Here is a 17,824-nt window from a genome sequence, read left to right on the forward strand (position 1 = left end):
AAAGGGACCTTGAATTATCAGTTTAATGTACATTTCTTAATTTGACTGTATCATACATGCACCTGATTAGCTTTTCAGTGGCATCACACAATTCTTATGCCCATCAGGCTTGCTGTTTGTGGTTGAATTGCACTTGTAATCCAACATGTCTACACATGACACTGACTCACGTTTGTAGACTCCAAGGTGAATGCGCATTATACCAACACACATACTGGTGCTGTGCATCACTTACATGTACCTGACTGTAATACTGTGTGCTTTCTTTGTTTTATCTAAACCCACTAAGCTTGCTGGTTTTCCTTCAGACTAGTATATTTTTCTATAACAAAGCAGATTAATTTCATGGAATCATGATCTTTAATTAATTATACTAGACACATAATGATTGAGCTGTCCTGGAAAAAGAGGTTCACTTCTAAGATTGGTTGATTGTCATTCAGTAGTTGACTTAATAAAATAACACATGCAATCAAACTCTTTTGAATCCTTTTGTTATTTGTGACAATTGTCATTAATCAATGATAAGTGAACAGATAATGATATACAGTACATTTTATAAGTACTAGGTCAATTTATTTAACTCTACATTCACTAGTTTTATTCATTTTTTGCTTTCACAAACGTATTACAGAGCAGATGTCATGTCACTAGCCGTCCCTCAGAGGGGATCACAATCTAGTCCCTACCATAGTCATATGTCCATCATAGTCTAGGAACAATTTTTGGGGAAGCCATATAACATATCTGTGCATTTTTGGGATTTGGGTGGAAACTTGAGTGCCTGCAGGAATCCCACACTAACAGAGGAAGGATACAAGATAGATCTGATCTGTGGCGCAGCAGGGAAAAAGTCCCTTCCTGACTCCTATGTGGCAGTTAGTTTTCACCCTGGTTTTCATGTATAAATCGAGATACACAATTATGATCATTAGAGATGCATGTACGCGGGCATGGGCAGCAGCACAGAGGAGAAACTTACCTATATTGCTGCCTTTTTCAGCTGCACTGCATGCTACTCTCCATCCTCCCAATTTCCAACTGTGAAGGTGGAAGTGTCGGTAAGATGGGAGAGCAGCATTCAGCACAGCAGCAAGATGTGCAAACTCTGTGCCACGACGCATGCCCATGTTCACATCTGTTGCTCCTGCTTGAACAAATTCTTGGAAATCTCCTGTCTTTTACCTGCTGAGAGCGGAAGGAAGGAGCTGTGTTGCAGGAAGGTGGGTAAAAGGAACACATGTGCCACAGAGAGAAGCAGGAAAACGTCTCTCCCTTTGCTAGGTAATCTCAGGGAATATAAAAAATATATTGCCCTACTGATTATCTAACTTCTTCCTTTGCGCACATAATTTGGGGGCTGGCTATTGCTGGCACCTAAATTACAGTGATATTATTGTGGCACCCAAATCCGGTGCAGTGCGGGCACCAAGCAGGGGCCGAAATGACCTGCTTCAGGAGAAAGTGGTGAAAATGAGCTGCCCTGTAGGTGAAAAGGAGGGAGCTGTGCTGGGAGGGAGTAGACCGTATTTACACTGGCAGGGGTAAAGGGGAAAGCTTTGCGGGTAGGCGTGTGCTGCTCTGCAAGTGGGGTAGATATGTTGGCTTAAGGTGAAAGCTGTAGTTGGCTGAAGAAACGGAAACATAATGTCATAAGAGGCGTTCTAGAACACATTGGGGAGGGGGAGTCACATTACAACAACTAAACATTTTTAAAGAAAACCTGAACTGAAAATTAAAAGTCAAAATAAACATGCACAGGTCATACCTCCAGTGTAGTCTACTCCTCAATCTCTTTCTCCTCTCCCTGGACCTGTTTGTCCACTGTGATCAAGGGAATTCTCTGTCCTCCATTTTGAAAATGGCCATTACCCCATAACAGCTTCCTGGTCAGCACACTGTTAAACTGTAACATCGCCCACTTGAGCCATAAGGAAACATGGACATTACCTAGCACATCAGTTGTCCGCTCAGCTATAACTGACAGCAACTGATATATAACTGACAGCAACTGATATATTTCAGTTCTGACAAAATGTTGTCCGAACTGGAAGGGATCATTGTTAGAAGAAAATGGTGAGCTTCTGAGAGGAACTGATGGCAAGGTAACTATGTAATGTTCATTTGAAGTTACCTCATGTGTTTATTTTAAATAATTTTACTCAGTACAGGTTCCCTTTAAAGTGCTTTTCTCCCGTAGGACCCAAAGCGCATAAGCTTGTCTCAGATCAGAAGTGGTGCATACAGGGGGAAATGTTGTGTGATCATAAATGCCAGACTGAACAGGTGGCTTTTCAGTTTTGATTTAAACGTGTCCAGGGTTGGAGCTGTCTTAATTACATTTGGCAAGGCATTCCACAGGATGCAGGCCGCATGACAGAAAGCTCTGGCTCCAAATGTTTTTAGTTAAACTCTGGGGTTGGTCAAGTTATTTATTCCGTTTGATCTGAGGTTGTGGGAGGTGTGAAGCAGTTGCAACAAATCCTTCAGGTATCGGGCCTAGGTCATGTAGGGATTTGAATGTTAGTATTCCAATTTTGATAAGGATTCTCCCTTTTATGGGTAGCCAGTGTAGTGAGCAAAGAATTGATGTTATGTAGCAATGCCAGGGTGTGCTTGTTAACAGTCTTCTGTACTACCTGCAGGCGGTGTAGGTCTTTAGAATAGTCCAGCCATGATGTAATGAAGGTGAGAACTTGGGTTGGAAGATCCTCTGAAGGAATGAGGTGCTTCATTTTTGCAATATTCCTTAGGTGAAACAAAATAATGTTTCACCAGAGATTCCTGGAGTTTAATTCCCCACCAATCAGTAAACCCAATCTGCGCACAGTGTTGGAGATAGTAAGATTTGAGTTCCCTAACCTCAGTGTTGTTGACTGTGTCTGGAGATCAGAGCCGGATTAAGGCTAAATGGAGCCCTAAGCAAAGTAACTGATTTTGGCCCCCCCATCATGTCGTAATAGAATCAGAAGATGCAGCTGCACAGACACATGCCGCACACACCGGGGCAGCCGAGCTACTGGTTGCTATAGGCAACAGCCCGCTTTCCTCTGTGGGTGCACAATGCAGGGAATAGCAGCAGCAAAATGCAGAGTGAGAGATGAATGGCTGTGACATTTGCACTCAGCGGCTGGGGCACCCCTGTGAAGAGGGCACCAGATATCACAGCAGCAGCACTTTCCCCCTGCATCTCCAGCCTGGCAATAGCAGAAAGCTCTGGACACCGCCAAACCAGAAGCCGTTCCCCAGACAGAATTACATAACCACCCCCACTACCGAACAACCAATTTCCTCCCAAACTAGACAGCCACCATTCAGCCTCCATCCCAGTGAATACGATAGTCCAGCAGAGAAGGCAGCCGCAGCGGGGGAGAATGACAGCACCAGATGACTCACATTCACCTATTGCGATCCAAGCAATAGAGGTCTAGAGTGACCAGACGTCCCGGATTGCCCGGGAGGCGTCCCGGATTCGGGGTCCGCTGTCCCAGGCTTAATGAGGTCCCGGGAAAAGTCCTGCTTTCAGCAGCGGGACGTCCCGGCCTCGGGACTCTGGCCACTCTATCCTTATGAACTGGCAGCGGCGTCTATAGACGCCGTGCCAGTTCATTACCTGCAGCCCCACTCCAGCCTCCTCTTCCGGTGTCTGTTCCAACACCGGCAGGCGAACAGGGCTACGGCAAGATGGCTGCCGAAGCCCTGTACTGGAGACTATTTGTGTCTCCAGTACAGGACTTCGGGCGCCATCTTGCCGTAGCCCTGTCAGCCCTGGAGATATGCAGGGGGAAGGTGGTCCCGGGAGGAGCGCGCCAGAGGCCGGAGACTTCTGCCAGGTGAGTAAATGCTTTTTTTCCAGGTGAACTTTGCCCGCATTGCGGTTCTTGTCTGGTGAAATGTTTGCCCACATTACGTTTCTTTTCTGGTGAAATGTTTGCCCGCAGTGCGTTTCTTTTCTGGTGAAATGTTTGCCCGCAGTGCGGTTCTTGTCTGGTGAAATGTTTGCCCACATTACGTTTCTTTTCTGGTGAAATGTTTGCACGCAGTGCGTTTCTTTTCTGGTGAAATGTTTGCCCGCATTGCGTTTCTTTTCTGATGAAATGTTTGCCCACATTGCGTTTCTTTTCTGGTGAAATGTTTGCCCGCATTGTGTTTCTTTTCTGGTGAAATGTTTGCCCGCATTGCGTTTCTTTTCTGGTGAAATGTTTGCCCGCATTGCGTTTCTTTTCTGGTGAAATGTTTGCCCGCATTGCGTTTCTTTTCTGGTGAAATGTTTGCCCGCATTGCGTTTCTTTTCTGGTGAAATGTTTGCCCGCATTGCGTTTATTTTCTGGTGAAATGTTTGCCCGCATTGCGCTAATTTTCTGGTGAAATGTTTGCCCGCATTGCGTTTATTTTCTGGTGAAATGTTTGCCCGCATTGCGTTTATTTTGTACTGACATGTTGCTCGCATTGCGTTTATTTTGTACTGACATGTTTGCCCGCATTGCGTTTATTTTGTACTGACATGTTTGCCCGCATTGCATTTATTTTATACTGACATGTTTGCCCGCATTGCATTTATTTTATACTGACATGTTGCCCGCATTGCGGTTATTTTGTGCTGACATATTACATAGTTACATAGTTATTTTGGTTGAAAAAAGACATACGTCCATCGAGTTCAACCAGTAACACCAGCCTGCTCCCTCACATATCCCTGTTGATCCAGAGGAACCTGTTGCCTATTGCGTTTATTTTCTGGTGTCCGGGGTAACTGTTACTGCATTTATTATTTAATGGTCATAGATGGCTATGTTTGCTGCTTTGTGGTTACGGTATACTATTAGCATCACACAGTTTCTGCACACCCATGATGCAAAGTCTCGTTTGTCCACATCATGGCGTAAACACTGCTTTCTTATGCCTCGCTGTTACATCATTATGTTAGCTCCGCCCATACAATGTCATGGTCACGCCCATTTTTCGCCGCGGCGCGCTGAGTGCGCCGCAGCCCCTCCCCCCAGTCTTCGTCGCTGCGCGCTCCTCAGTACTCCTTACTTTTCGCCGCGGCCCGCTGCGCGCGCCGCTCCCCCCCCTCCCCGTCCCAGGTTGGACCCACAAAAATCTGGTCACTCATCATCCGGAGCCCATCTGTCTGCTCTAGAGTGCTGCCGCTCTGTTACTACTACTACTTCCTACTTCCTGTCTGATCTGAGAATCAGGAAGTTCAGAGCGAGCGGCTGCACTGTAGAAGAGACAGATGGGTTTCAGATGATGGGATCTCTATCGCTTGGATCATGGATAGGTGAGTGAGCGTTTGCCATCTGCTGCTATCATTCTTGCTGCAGCTGTGGTTCTCTGTGGGAAGGGAGGGTGGAGTGGGCAGCGGCAGAGCGCACAGTAGCAGGAGGTGGACCTAAGAGGAGAGCCTGGCTCTGAAGACAATCAGCAGCACACGGCATCATTTGACAAGACAAGACAAGACAGATAACATTTATATCGCGCTTTTCTCCTGGCGGACTCAAAGCACCAGAGCTGCAGCCACTAGGACGCGCCCTATAGGTATTAGCAGTGTTAGGGAGACTTGCCTAAGGTCTCCTACTGAATAGTTGCTGGCTTACTGAACAGGCAGAGCCGACATTCGAACCCTGGTCTCCTGTGTCAGAGGCAGAGCCCTTAAAGGGACTCCGGGCAGTGCCTGTGGGTATGCCTTTAAGCATACCCACAACTAATTAATTACATCCTCACACCTACCAGCATGATGTTTGTAATTATATCCCCCTGGGTTCCTTATATTTCATTACATTGTGCTGAATCGAGCTGCCGATTTTGGAGAAAAGTCGTCCTGTGTAATACAATGTAACTATGGAAAGATGCATATCATTTTAAAGCTCTCTGTCTCCTCTTTCCAATGACAGATAAACTGCCACCCTACGCCTTTTAGTTTTTGCTATTTTCGCGATCGAAAATTGCCGTTGCTGCGATTTCGATCGTGAAAATAGCGAAAACTAAAAGGCGTAGGGTGGCAGTTTATCTGACATTGGAAAGAGGAGAAAGAGAGCTTTAAAATGATATGCATCTTTCCATAGTTACTGCACTGCTCAGAGTCCCTTTAACCATTATACCATCCAGCCACCGCTGACAGGATGGCGAGGGTTGGTTTATGTGCTGATGGGGCCCCTTTGACTCTGAATGGGGGCCCCAAGCGACTTCTGTTGTTGCCTGGTCGGTAATCCGGCCCTGCTGGAGATGCTTTGCTGTCAGGCGCTGACCTCAGATGAAAAGCACCTCAGTTTAGTCAGCATATAGTTTAAGCCAGTTTTCACTCATCCACTCCTGCATCTCAGCTAAGCATGTGTTTTCTTTTGGGGGGTCTGTCATGTTGGGGTTGAATGAAAAATATACCTGGGAGTCATCAGCATAGCAGTGGTATGTCAGACCGTGTTTTTGGATGATTTTCCTGAGTGCAGCATCTATATGGTAAACAACAAAATGGATAGTATTAAATGGACACTTAAGCCAGAAAAAAAAAATTCTTTTTACTCACCTGGGACTTCTACCAGCCCCCTGCAGCAGTCCTGTGCCCTCGCAGCCACTCACTACCTCTGGTCCCATGCTGCCAGCTAGTTTCGTTTTTGCCGACAGGCCCATCAGGACTGGCCACGCGTATCTTTTTCCGCATTCCCGACTGTAATTAGCGCTATTGCGGGCCGCAACGCGTACAAAAATACGCGTTGTCGCATTACGAACGCATAGATATGCGGCAATGCGTATTTTTGTATGTGTTGCGGCCTGCAATAGCGCTAATTGCAGTCGGGAATGCGGAGAAAGCTACGCGTGGCCAGTCCTGACGGGCCTGTCGGCAAAAATGAAACTAGCTGGCAGTGGGGGACCAGAGGATTAGTGAGTGGCTGCGAGGGCACAGGACTGCTGCAGGGGGCTGGTAGAAGCCCCAGGTGAGTAAAACTCACCTTTTTTTCTGACTTAAGGTTCACTTTAAGCCCTGGGGCACACCATATTTTAGTGGTTCAAAGTTGGACTGGAAAGGCCCCAAGGCTACCCTTTGTGTTCTGCAAGCCAAAAAAGAAAGAGAACCCTTGGAGGACTAACCCATTAACACCACAGTACTCTTACAGCCTGTTACGCAAGATTTAATGGTCAACTGTATCAAAAGCTGCTGAGAGATTGATCAAGTAGTATCAGGATAGAACACTCGCATCTGTCTCTGGCCATGAGCAGGTCAATTCAAAGCTGGACAAGGGCTGTTTCACAGCTGTGGTGCTTCTTGTGGCCAGATTGTAGGTGGTCAGAAATGTTATTTGTTGACTGCCTGGCTTAAAGTTGGAGGTAAGCAGCCTTCTCAATAACTTTTCCCAGAAATGGGAGGTTGGAGACAGGTCTGTAGTTGCTCAGAATATCCAGATCAACGGATGATTTCATGAGTAGTGGTCTGCTGATTGCTTCTTCCAGACAGGTAGGAAACTTCCCTGCTTGCAAGGAACGGTTGACTATCTTGTGAAATGCTGGCCTGAACAGATCAGGGCATTTCAACATGAACTGTGTTGGGCCAGGGTCCAGGTCGCAGGTACTCTAGCAGAGGTTTAGAAGGATGTTTGAGATGTCTTCCTGAGTAATTACCTTAAAGTCAGACCACTGCAGTAGGGTGTGATGACATCCATTATGAGGCTTTGCATTGGTTTTTGGTGTGGATTTGATAGCAGACCAAACAGATGAGACTTTGTCAGTGAAGAAGAGGGCACATTTCTCACAAAGATCCTTAGAGGATGTGATGTTGGGTTTCCAGCAGGATGGTTTGCATAGACTGTCAACTGTGTGGAATAGCTGGTCAGGTTTGTTGGCTGCTTTTGCAATTTCCTGTGATAGAAAAGAGGACTTTTGCTTTGCTAGGATATACAGAGGGAATATTTTTTACACTGGGAAGTAGGATTGCCATATTTCCTGAATCTTTCCTGCTGGAATTACTTTTCCTGTTAATTTCACAGAAATTATTTCTCATTTTACTGGCCATACTGGTAAAATTCTGGCCCTGTGACACGGTAAGTGATTGACTGGGTGGTAGTAATCAATTTCTACACCACATTACAAACTCTAAAATCTACTGAGAGTATGTTAGCAGTGTGGTGTAGGAACTGATCTCTACCATATCAATTTCTGATCAGAGAGGGATCCATTAACTAGGCATTTCACAGCTGCTTCTTTACTCTTACAGGACCACTTTATAGGGAAACAATAGGCAGCTAAATTTGACAGAACTGACAGGTTTTGGACTAGTCCATCTTCTAATGCTGGATTCTCAAGGTTTTCTTTGTTTTAAAACGCATTTTCTATGTTTTCAAACGCAAGTGAGTATGTAAGCTGACTGTTATCTTACTATTTTGGCAGTTAGACTTAGCAACTGAAGTTCAGGAAATGCTTTTGAAAACAAAGAAACCCCTAAGAATTCCCCATGAGGAGATAGACTAGTCCAAAACCTGTCAGCTTTGTCAGATTTTAACTACTTACTTACTTTTTTTTTTTTTTTTTTTTTACTATAGTGGTCCTTTAAGGCTCCCAGGGGTGCCAGTACACTGCTGCCCCCAGACACTACCTTAATCTAACGGCCTCAGAGTTTGTACTCCATCCTGTCCCATTTGCAGCCAATATTACATCACTGCTGGTATGCTATTGTGAGGGCAGTTTTCCTAACAAGCAGCACTTACTATGGGGACAGCAGCTTCCAGATTCTGGGAGGTTAGCCATCTCCCCTCATATCTGTGCATGTTGCTCTGTGAGGGCCTGAAACAGGTACGCAGATCAGGAAAGTTAAATCAGCTCAATCAATCTCCATTTAACTCTCAAACACAGGTATGGTGCCCAATAATCCTAATTTGGGGGAGGAGGGGGGGGGGGCAGGCAATCAGAGATTCTACCCTCAAGTCCCATTTCCTGTCTTCTCCTCATAAAATGCCAGTTACCTCCTTCTTCCCCAGCTACACTATATACAGTACCTAATATGTAGAAGGCAATGAAATGAGGGCTGCTGTTCCTCTTTTAACCACAGAGTGGAGCTCCCACTTAGACCAGGTGGAGAGCACAGCTGGGAAGCTTTAGAAGTTTAGATGAAGTGAAGGACAATCAAATCAGGGCTGCAGTTCCTCTTTTAACCACTGAGTGGAGCTCCCACTTAGACCAGGTGGAGAGCACAGGTGGGAAGCTTTAGAATGAAGTGAAGGTAAGAGGAGAAGAAACATTGCTGGCATTGGCAGCACAAGAAGAAAGGTGTAATGCTGGGTATACACGGCTCGTTTTTGCCGCTCGAGTCATCTGTTCGATTGTTTCGCCGCTCGATTCTGCAGTCGATTCTCTTATCTTCCACTCGTTTTTCTTATCTTTTTCCATTCACTGCTATCAGGAATCAAGCAGCGAAACGATTGAGCGGGAGATCAAACATAGGCCCAGTGCACACCAAAACCGCTAGCAGATCCGCAATATGCTAGCGCTTTTGGGAGCTGATTTCAGAGCGATTCTAGGCATGTTTAGAGAGGTTTTCTAAACATACCTAACGGTTTTGGAGTGTTTTTGTGTAGCAGATTACACATATTGTTACAGTAAAAGCTGTTACTGAACAGCTTCTGTAACAAAAACGCCTGGCAAACCGCTCTGAAGTAGCGTTTTTCAGAGCGGTTTGTGTTTTTTCTATACTTTACATTGAGGACGAAACGCTTCCGAAAACCGCAAACGTGCAGCAGGAGGCGCGTTTGCGGCTTGTCAAAAACCTCAAACCGCCAGTGTGCACCATCCCATTGTAATACATTAGCCAAGCGTTTTTACAGGCGGATGCGGCCGGCGGATCGCTTCAAAAACCGCTCGGTGTGCACTAGGCCATAGTAAATATTGTGTGAGAGGCGCCCCAAGATGGTAACTTGGCTAACGTCCACTTGTCACACAGCTGCCACTGCAGGGTGTATCCTGGTCACCATATGCAATGTATCAAAGTCACTCAGTAGCGCTATATAATCCATAGCAGATTGTCACCATGTGCCTCTTCCACCTCCAGAGATCCCATATAGATTTCTAGCGTTCCTAAATGTGCAGCTCAGTGCACAGGAAAGAGTCAAAAAGGGGTCTCTCAGTGGAAAGTTCAAAAGGCAATTTTATTCAAGTATGGGTGTACAAGAATGCAATTAAATCACTCACATTCAGAGGGTCCTACTCCAGTAGAGACCCTCTTGGCAAAACACGCTTCCCACTCAATGTGGTACTAAGCACAAATACTTGCGATCAGGTGTGCAGCGATGCACTCTCTCGTCCCGACTAGTTTCGGCCTTTCGCCGTCATCAGGGGATACTATCATATCCGTATCCCCTGATGACGGCGAAAGGCCGAAACTAGTCGGGACGAGAGCGGGCATCACTGCACACCTGATCGCAAGTATTTGTGCTTAGTGCCACATTGAGTGGGAAGCGTGTTTTGCCAAGAGGGTCTCTACTGGAGTAGGACCCTCGGAATGTGAGTGGGAGATCAGACATGTCGGAAATAATCTATTGAGGCATCTAAATGGCTCAAAAATGAGCCGTGTATGCCCAGCATTATGCTGGGAATAAACCATGAGATTTTTTGGCATATAGATGGTTCGATAGATAATTTCCGACAGGTCCGATCTTATTTTCGTTCATTTTTCCGATCGATTTCTCATAGAAGTGAATAGAAATCAAATAGAAAAACGACTGGAAAATCGATCGTACAGTAAATCTGCTAAAGAATCTCATCGTTTATTCCCAGCATACGGTTAGGTGTATATCATGTACTGTGTGGCTAATAGTTGCTGGAGGAGGATCTCCTACCTGCTTTGTTTAGCAATGTAGGATTTAGCCATAGACTAGAGAGGTTTTGCAACTTCCATGCAAGGATGGTTTACTGTTAAGAAACGCGGAAGAGCCGCCGCCATGAGTCAATGGGAGGCGGCTCTTTCCGCGCACGGCGTGGCAGAGCACAGGGAGGCAGCCGTCTCCACTCAGTCTGAGGCGGCTGTCCCCGTGCAGGGCGTAGCGGAGCGCGGAAAAACCGCCGCGTTGGACGGTTAGCGCGCATGGCCCCATTGCAGAGGCATCGCAGAGCGGTGCTGGTGTGGCTGGGACACATAGTCCCTCCAGGTTTAGAGTGACGCGCGCGCGCGCGCGCACTCAGGCAGGGAATATATGACGGCCAGAAGTGAGTCAGCTGACCAGGTTGGTCAGCTGACGCTGGCTTCGCTTTTCATTGGTCCAGCACTTAGGGAGGTGCTGGGCAGCTTTATGTGTATATATACTGCAGGATGTTCAGTTGCTGGTTGTCTGGCGTTGCGAACACAACGTGGGAGCACTCAGACCCTTAGTCAGATCCTTAAGTGTGCCGGGACCAGCTGGAGCTGTAATCCTACACTTAGCTAGATTTTGTTGATAGCTTAAAGTACTAGTTTGATTGTGATTTCCTGTTATGACCCTTTGCCTGCCTGACTATCCTCCTGAACTCTGATCTTGTACCTTGCCATTCTGACACTCTGTTGCCGAACCCTGGCTCGTCCTTAGACTCTGCTTCTGCATCCTGATCTTGTACCTCGATATATCTGATGCCCTGTTGCCGAACTCTGCCTGTACCTTAGACTCCGCCTCTGCCTTCTGAATCTGTACTTTATCTGTCCGTGTGTTTACGACCTGGCTTGTCCGACCTCGAGAACCGACCTTACTATTGAAGGCGGTTCCCCATCCTGTTAGTGACACTTCCTCCAGAGTGTCACTTTCAGACAATCCTTCCTACTCTCAGCCTGACTCCTCCCCGTCTTGGAGAGTTCAGGTCTTCGGAAGGAATCCGTGCAGTACTCCTTACTGCGCTGAGGCCTAGTCCTCTAAGTGTTACTGTTGCACCTAACACTACACTCTACTCAGGTGAACAGAGGTTAGCTGGTATATCGGATTATCGGTGATACTGCAGATCACTTATAATCTGGTATATATCTGTATTCCCAGTGATACTGCAGATCACCGGTAATCAGATCCTCTCTGTGCTTCACCGATCGTTACATTTAACAGTCTGCATTTTTCTAGTCGTTGAGAAGCAGCAAGCCCCAGCGTGGTAAAAGTCAAAGCATGGGGCTGAGACTTGAAATTCTATGCCATCTTATTACCCTTTGTTTAAAAAGGCATTTTCGTTATTTTAATGTCTTTTTTTTTCCAGATCAGTGAGCAAGGGATGCCATATCATGGGTGCATTTTGGTGAATTCCAGGTTGAACCACAAGTAGGATACCTGGTGGACTACCTGTGGCTGTCGGCAAAGTTTTAAAGAGTAACTGTCAGGCAGAAAATCAATTCTTTATTTTTTATCTGGTAAACAAGTAATTTATTATTATTATTATTTATTGTATTTATAAAGCGCCAAAATATTACGCAGCGCTAAACATTAATTTAGGTTACAGACAATATTTAGTGGTGACATACAGCAATATGACGATACAGGAATACAAGAAAACCAGATCACACAGCACAGTATGAGCATATAGTAATGCTTAGTCAGTCACTGGATGGAGCATGGAGATTAGGCAAGTTAGGTTCACTCAAGTGCATAGCATGGGTTCACAGTAATGGAGGTGCATGATCAGGTAGGACACAAAAGGAGGAGGACCCTGCCCAAAGGCTTACAATCTAGAAGGAAAGGTAGAGACACGAAAGGTAGGGACCAGAGTTCAGTTGTGGGTTTAAAGCAATTGTGAGGGGTGGTAGGCCAGAGTGAAAAGGTAAGTTTTGAGGGCCTTCTTGAAGATGTTGAAGGTGGGGGCTGCCCTAATGGGTGGAGGTAGAGAGTTCCAAAGTGTTGGAGCAGCTCTTGAGAAGTCCTGGAGGCGTGCATGGGACTGTGTGATGCGGGGGGGGGGGGGGGGGGGGGCGGTCAGGTGAAGTTCATTGGAGGAACGAAGTGAGTGGCTAGGTGTGTACCTCTGAGTAAGATCACAAATGTAGGTTGGACAGGTTTTGTGGACAGATTTGTAGGTCAGACACAATATCTCGAATCTGATTCTGGACTGGATAGGCAGCCAGTGGAGGGATTCACGGAGGGGAGCCGCACTGGTGGAGCGATGGGAGGAGTGGATAATTCTGGCTGCCGCATTCATAATGGACTGCAGTGGGACTATGCGGGTCATAGGGAGACCAGACAGAAGGGCATTACAGTAGTCCAGGCGGGAAATTATGAGGGCATGGATGAGAAGTTTGGTGGTGGCAGAGGTCAAGAAAGGGCAAAGTAATAAGGATGCTAACCAGGCAATCCAAAAGTTAAAATCTCTATTACTTTTCTTGTTGATAAATGATCATTCCCCAGTTTACCTTTACTTATTTGGTACACACAAAATTTGGTACACAAAAAGGATGTTGCAGGGCATGCTGGGTTGTCCGTTTTTGCTTCTGTACTTCCACTCAGACTTAACTAATGCAGCCTGATTGGCTGAAGCCTCTTTCCCTCCTGTTTTCCCCTCCCCAACCTCTATTCCTCCCTGATTGGCCACTATTTCTCATGCTGAGACAATGCACTTTCTATAAGGAAGGGCGGGCAAATCAGGCAGAGGAGACTAAGCCCCATCTACACAATACGATTCTTTGTGCAATTCGATTACGATTCTATTTACGATCCGATTCGACATGTCTGATCGGGATTCGATTTGCCATTGCAAAACAATGGCAAATCTAATTGAATCGAATCTTTTCCCGATCGGACATGTCGGATTTAATCGGATCGTAAATAGAATCGTAATCGACTCACACAAAGAATCGTATCGTGTAGATTGGGCTTTAGGGAGGAAATTACATCAGAATTGGCTTCAAAATAGCCACACTTAAAGAGGCACTATTAGCAATAACATGCCCCCCAAAGAAAATACATATGTAAGCAGATAAATACTTCCTCTACTTACATAACAGATGAATTGCACTGTCCTCGGTTTCCATCCATATAATTTTAGATTATAAATAAAGGGACATTCTCTTCATGGCAGGGGCCATCTTGCTTCCTCCGGGTATATTCTTCCCCCCCCCCCCCCCCCGCACTCCCCTCCTCCCCGCACTTATCCTCAGCACAGCGGGGAGGAAAAGCTGCAGACAGCAAAGACTCACCTAACAATAGATCCAAGTGCTGCAGTTCCCCCCTATACTCTCTGCACTACCACCGGCGGCAGTGCAGAGAGTATGGGGGGAACTGCAGCGCCTGGGAACATTATTCCTGGAGTCTGTGCACTGCCTTTATCCTTCCCCAAAGTTCTGTGCGGGGAAGAAGAATAATGCGGCGGCGGGCGGCAGAAGGGCAGAGGGGGGGCGCGGACATCACACTGGAGGAGGGGGGCAGAGGACAGTGACAGGAGATAGCCTCTGGCCCCCTTTCGTGCGCTCTTACAGCGGCTACAACCGCCGCAGACAAAGGGGAGAGCAGGCGGCCTATCACAGAGCAGAGAGGTGATTGACAGAGGCTTTAGCCAATCAGCCTGCCTGTCATTTCTGTTCTACGGCTTTCTGTTCTGCGGCTTTGCAGGCATGGGGAGAGAAAAACCTCTTAGGGAAAAAAAGTAAGAATGATTTTAACTAGTTGCATTGCCTTTTTAGCATCCTTTTTGTCTATGTAATAGACTAATATAGAAAATTTATTTCACATATAATGCCTAACAGTTACTCTTTAAAATGGGAAATACTAAGAAGGATTTTCTCTTTTACTGTAGAGAAATCACTAAAATAAAAATGTGGACAGTGCAATACATATGTTATGTAAGTAGAGCAAGTATTTATCTACTTATATACTGTATGTGGTTTTGTTTTCTGAGATACTATGGTTGACAACTCCTCTTTAAAGGGAAGATCCACGGAGTTGTTAAAAAAAATAAAAATACTAATCCACTTACCTGGGGCTTCCTCCAGCCTGTGGCAGGCAGGACGTGCCCTTGACGCCGATCCGGAGGCTCCTGGTCTTCTCCGGTGGCTCACCCAACCTTGCCAGTCCGGCTTCTCCTTGCGCTCCAACCTGCGTCTCACACGGTCAGGCTGACGTCATCGGACTGGCCAGGTCGGGTGAGCCACCGGAGAAGACCGGGAGCCTCCGGAGCGGCGTCGAGGGTACGTCCTGCCTGCCACGGGTTGGAGGAAGCCCAGGTAAGTGGATTAGTATTTTTATTTTTTTTAACTACTGTAACTCCGTGAGCCCTCCCTTTAAAGAGAATCTGTACTCTGAAATTCTTACAATAAAAAGCATACCATTCTATTCATTATGTGCTCCTGGTCCCCTCTGTGCTGTTTCTGCCATTCTCTGCTGCAAACCTGGCTTGTAATTGCCAGTTTTAGGCAGTGTTTACAAACAAACTAACCAGCTTCTAATAGGCTCAGCTAAGCAGAGTGTGTTAGTCACACAGAGCCTGCAGGGGGTGTGTACAGCTTCTAGCTAATCACAAGCAGCCCTGCACATTCCAGTCTGACTGCCTCAGCCTGACTGTGCCGACTATAGAGAGAAGATTAGATCATATAACAGAGATAACACAGCTACTGTGCAATTAGGAAAAGCTGCAGTAAGCCAGACCACATTAGAAAAGGCATAGGAACTTATAGCATAGAAGAAATAAAGATAAACAATTTGTTACAGAGTCTCTTTAAGAAACCTCCCTTGATCCCTTCTCCTCCATGCATTGTCCAGTCACTAAATATGTATTGCGGCTATTTTTAGTGTACAACTTACTGCACCATTGTGTTTTTTACTGTAATGCGTCATCCATCTACTGTTTTTGGTTGTAAGATGTCATGGTTGTTTTTAATGTCTTTGTTGTTGCCTTTTTGTGTCGCTGAGTTCTCTGTTTGTGCCGAACCCAATTCCGGGCATGACCCAGTCATGCTTGGCGAAATAAACTTGATTCTGATTTTGCACCGCTGGTAATTCCATGGCGATTGCACTGTGATTGTAGATCGCCAACATTCAGCAAATCGCTAGTGCAGTGTCCCCGTTTGGGAGTATTCACATTGCAGCATTTTAGCACGTAGCACTTTGGGAGTGAACACGGGTTCCTATATTTGATGTTTTGGTTTCAAATCCATTCGTCCCTTTTTACTCCTTTTAAGTGTATCTGAGGCAAACCCAATGGAAAAAATGAGACACTTGCCTATAAAGAGGGAAGCCCCTGGATCCTCCAGAGACTTCTTGTGCCCTCCTGGAGACCACTGTTTCCACGCTCGGACCTCTGGAACATATTCAAAAAAGAGCTTGTTGATTTGCTATCGTGGCCATGCTCCTGTGTGGGTAGCGCTGCTCCTGCGCAATAAGCCGTAGACACTTGTCAACAAGCAACTCCATGCTACTGTGCTCAGCAGAGAGCATGGCAAAGATAACATATCCAATAAGCTGTTTTCGGATATGTTCTGGGGTTCTGTGCGCCATCCCATTCACCTTTTCTATTCATGCATATCAACTCACTATGTGAATGAGTCCTAAGTAAAAATATACCAGATGGTCATAGCTGGGGCCAGGCCGGCCCGCTCATGAGGCGGGGTGAAACTTTTGCCTCAGGCGGCAAACTTCTAGGGGCGGCATCCGCCCGTCCGTGGGAGCAGGGGGGGCGCTGGCCGCCGAGCTGGAGGGGTAGCGGGCAGGACGGGGGTATTGGGCCTAGCGGTGGGGAGGGGGGTCGGACCGCCCCCTCCTTCGCCTGGGTCCCCCGATCTGCGCTCCCCTCCAGCTTTAAATAGTGAGTAAGCAGCCGACAGTAAGAGGCACGGGCGGAGGATCACTCACCTCTTCCTCGTTCCAGCGTGCGCTCCACTGACGTCACTTCCTGCAACGCCGCCCACTGTATTGTAGGTGGCCGGCGTTGCAGGAAGTGACGTCAGTGGAGCGCACGTTGGAACGAGGAAGAGGTGAGTGATCCCCCGCCCGTGCCTCTTACTGTCGGCTGCTTACTCACTATTTAAAGCTGGAGGGGAGCGCAGATCGGGGGACCCAGGCGAGGGAGGGCTAGGCCCAATACCCCCGTCCTGCCCTCTACCCCTCCAGCTCGGCGGCCCCCCACGGGGGGGGGGGGGGGTGTCTGGGCGGCAGCGACAAATTTTTCAAAATTTGCCTCAGGAGGCAAAAAGTCTAGGGCCGGGGCTTCTTTAATGCCCCCATAAAGTCAGCGGCCCCTCAGCTGCCTCCCCTCTGTTTTGGAGCTATGTGCCCCTGCTCATTTCGCCCTCTTTGATCCAGCTCTCAAACTGCTGTAAGTTTACAGGCAATTAAACAAATTCATAATGAGAACCGGGAGACAAGAAGTAGGGAGAAATCTCATGTGAATACAGACATTAATTAAAAACCCCTAAGGTCCTAATCCAGTAATAAAATATAATTTTTTCGAAAAACAGACACTGCCTTCCACTTCAGGAAATGTTAATATCCATAGCCAAACAGCAGCTCCTCTGCGAGATGAAACTGCACGGAAACTGTGTATTTTTTTCTCATCGGTGTCTCCCATGCAGCAGAGGGCGCCATAGTATCTCTTGGCTAGCATTGTAGTAGGATCTTGCGAGGTTTTGTTACACTACACTGCTTCCTTTTCTTGCGTGGACAGCCACGACTGAGCCGAGACGTGGGGACTCGGTCGCAGTATCGGATTCATTGTTCAATTGGGAGCCCCGAGCTTCGCTGAAACTGAGCGGTGAGTGAATACGCCGTACTGGTGGCAGCGGCACGATGACCTAGGAAGGAGCAGCGACAGCTTGGAGCATTGCGGCCTGCTGTCCTTGTCCTTCCTTCCGGGGGGTTGCAGTGCGCATGCCCAGCGGTATCAGCTGTGGCCATCCTTCAGAGCGGCCTTA

General features: G+C 47.0%; 1 protein-coding gene across 1 annotated transcript in view; it reads left to right on the forward strand.

The window, feature by feature from the left end:
* The first annotated feature begins 17,555 nt into the window (after positions 1–17,555).
* Positions 17,556–17,824, forward strand: part of LOC137536537 (nuclear receptor coactivator 4-like) — a 36,567-nt gene continuing 36,298 nt past the window's right edge. The window contains exon 1 of the mRNA XM_068258757.1: positions 17,556–17,664. The gene's annotated coding sequence lies outside the window, so the exon portion shown is untranslated. The remainder of the gene's footprint in view (positions 17,665–17,824) is intronic.

Source organism: Hyperolius riggenbachi, chromosome 10 (assembly GCF_040937935.1).
Source record: "Hyperolius riggenbachi isolate aHypRig1 chromosome 10, aHypRig1.pri, whole genome shotgun sequence".
In the NCBI taxonomy this organism is placed as follows: domain Eukaryota; kingdom Metazoa; phylum Chordata; class Amphibia; order Anura; family Hyperoliidae; genus Hyperolius; species Hyperolius riggenbachi.